Source organism: Microtus ochrogaster, linkage group LG4 (assembly GCF_000317375.1).
Source record: "Microtus ochrogaster isolate Prairie Vole_2 linkage group LG4, MicOch1.0, whole genome shotgun sequence".
Taxonomy (NCBI): domain Eukaryota; kingdom Metazoa; phylum Chordata; class Mammalia; order Rodentia; family Cricetidae; genus Microtus; species Microtus ochrogaster.
In genome coordinates this window covers 19,482,889-19,486,359 of record NC_022030.1, presented here as the reverse complement: position 1 = coordinate 19,486,359, position 3,471 = coordinate 19,482,889, and positions in this window count along the sequence as shown.

Sequence of the window (3,471 nt, the reverse complement as noted above, 5' to 3'; positions counted from 1 at the left end):
GATATTTTACTTGGGCAGAACAGCATTCTCTGCACTTGAAGGATACAGAAGATGCCTTTGTTAGAGTCTGCACAGCAAGGCCCATTCTGAGATGCAAAAAGATGTTCCACGTGCTGGATCTGTAGGCAACGCCAGAATGTTCTCACCTTCACATCCTCAAATTCCCAGCTGCTAACGCTTTACTTTCAAAACTAAGCAGCACATTAAATTAATTATCACAATGAAGAGAAAGAGGCAGATGTGGGAGCTTGGAATTTACAATAGGAAAGGAAGAGGACAAAAGAAGATTGCTAGGGGAGGGATGGGGATGGGGAAATTTTGCATATGTAGTCCCTATGAATATGGGCATAAGGTGTCCATATGCCCATGTGTTCAGTCCCAGCTCCATCCTCAGAGGGCTGAGGGTGTAGCTCAGCAGTAGAAGGCTTGTCTAAAATTTACCACTGAAGGACTATGAGTGTGGCTCAGTGGTAGAGCCCCTGCCTAGGATCCCCCAGTGAGGGGTTGGGATGTGGCTCAGTGGTAGATCTCTTAGGAAACGTACTTAAAACCCTGGGTTCCATCTCTAGTTGATGGAGGGGAGAATTACTAGCTCCCCCAGTTTAACGTCCTTCTATGTCCCTCCCGCTTTCCTCCAGCCCGGGATATCCATCCATCTACTTTCTGTTTCCATGCTTTGCTGACTGCCCTAGATGTCTCAAGTAAGCGAAACCACACTCTCTGTCCTGTGTGCTCTAAGCTTTGAGCTGGTGATTATTCATCAATAAGTCAGACAAACACAGTGCTGGCCTTGCGGTCTGCACTTCCGACTGCAGAAGCCTCTGCCCAGGTGACCACTTAAAGCATGGGAGGACAAGGAGAGGTCCCCTGAGCCTCAGGCCACATTCCTGTCACGGTGTTCATGCACACGCAGTGCCCTCTGAGGACATTAACTGCTATCCTTCTGGCAGGAAGAGGGCTACAGCGGGGGAGGTGTGAGCAGGTAAAACATGGTGGTCTTGGCCATGCATCTGAGGAGCCAGACAGAGACAACTAACGTACATGTCCATCACAGTGTGCCTGTGTGGTGTGTGTGTGTTTGTGTGTACATGCATGTGTGTGCAAGTTTTCAGGCTTGATATATTCCATCAATCACACAATGTTCTTTTCAAAAAGGTGCATTTTACTTTTATTTACGTTTGTGCATGTGTGTATGTGCACATGTATGCAGTGCCAGAAGAGGCCAGAAGAGGGCGTTCCTGGAATGGATTCCTGGAACTGCAGTTACAGGTGGTTGTAAGCTGACTGACCTACATGGATGCTGGGAACTGAACTCAGGTCTTCTGCCATAGCTGCAAGAACCACTGAGCCCTCACCTCCTCAGACTCTTGAAAAGTGCTTTTGTGTGTTTATTTCTGCAGTACTGATGTTTGCAAGGCAGACTGTGCGGGGCTGTTTCTCATGCTGCCCATCACGCCCCTGTGGTGATGTAGAACTGTCTCAGGGAGGGTGAGGGCCCACGTGAGTAGGTATCCACACGTCTGAACAGCTAGACTTAGGTGCTTACTGATTTCTGGCTTTGTGTGGTTCTCTAGCTGGCTGTGGCTGTGTTTTCAGCAAGATGTGGGATGCTTGCCTGAACTGACATGCAGCTGTGAGTGTTTAAGGGTCTCGGGGATTCCTCTCAGTGGCCTGTGTAGACTTGGTGCTTCTGTATACTGATTGGGTTTTGCCTACTTACATGAACTAGAGCTCCCTTGGAAGAGGGGATTTCAGTTGAGGGGTAGCCTCCACCAGACTGGCCTATGGACGTTTTCTTGATTGCTGTTGATGTGGAAGGGTTCAGCTCACTGTGGGCGGTGCCATCCTTAGCCAGGTGCCACCTGGGATGTATAAGAGAAGGAGCCGAGTAAAGTCTGAGGAGCAAGCCAGTGAGCAGTGTTCCTCCATGACCTCTGCTCCAGTTCCTGCTTGAGCACTGGGCAGCCTTGATAACGAATTCTAACTTGTAAGATGCAATGACTGGTGGGCACCATGAGACATGCACATGTTAGGGAACGTGCTACCACCCAGTCACACACCCCAGCCCCTCACTGGGGGATTCTAGGCAGGGGCTCTACCACTGAGCCATACCCCCAGCCCCTCACTGGGGGATTCTAGGCAGGGGCTCTACCACTAAGCCACACTCCCACCCCCTCACTGGGGGATTCTAGGCAGGGGCTCTATCACTAAGGCACACCCCAGCCCCTTACTGAGGGATTCTAGGCAGGGACTCTACCACTGAGCCACACCCCCAGCCCCTAACTGGGGGATTCTAGGCAGGGGCTCTATCACTGATCCACACCTCTAGCTCCTCACTAGGGGATTCTAGGCAGAGGCTCTACCACTGAGCCACGCCCCAAGCCCCTCACTGGGGGATTCTAGGCAGAGAGCTACTGGAGACCAGCCCACGAGAGGGAGGAGTTATAATATGAACAAAGGGGTCAAGACCATGTTGGTGATACCCACAGAAACAGCTGACCTGAGCTAGTGAGAGTTCACTGACTCTGGACTGATAGCAGGGTAACCTGCATAGGACCAAACAAGGCCCACAAGGGGTCAGTTGTGAGGCTTGGGCAGTCTGTGAACCACTTGTAGTGGGACCAGGATTTATCCCTAGTGCTTGAATTGGTGTCTAGGGAAGCACATTATCTTTGTAGGGATACCTTGCTCAGCCTAGATATAGGAGGGAGGGCCTTGGTCTTGCCTTGAAGGGGAGTGTCAGACTTTGTTGACTCTGCATGGGAAGTCTACCTTTTCTGAGAAATGGATAGGGGGTGGGGTGGGATCGGGGAAAGGTTGGAGTGGGTGGAGGGGAGGCAGTGGGAAAGGGGATAGCTATTTAAAATGAGAAAGATTGTATTAAAAACATTCTTAATTTAAAAATGGAAAAAGGGCAAAAACAAGACAAAATAAGATAAAATACAAAAGAAGGAGGAGGAAAAAGTATGAGCTGCATTTGAAATTCTCTTGAGAGTCGGCTGTTGATTTTACACGATGCGTGCTGATGCAGACTAACTAGCGACATCCCCAGTGCTTGGAAAGTGCCTGTGGTTCCCCGTGTCCACCCTGAGTGGCCTCACTCTGGAGCACAGCAGGAGCTATGACGGAACTGCAGGGATCCTATGCTGACACTGAGGGAAGGAGGAAGACGGCCCTGCTCAGAAGTGTCCGAATGTATTCCTGTGCATGTCCCACGCCTGGTGTTGCACACCTACTAACTTTGGGAGGTGGAAGCGGGAGGAATGTGAATTAGGGGTTAGCCTGAGCTCATTTGTATTTCTATATATATGTGAGTGTGTTTCTATAAATGTACATACACATTATGTGATAAGGATTTGTATAATCTACAGTTGTGTGAGATTCCTTATTTTCCATCCTGGGGTTAGAACCAAGGGACTTACGAATGCTAGAGAATCACTCTACCACTGAGCTACACCCCAGCCCTCACTG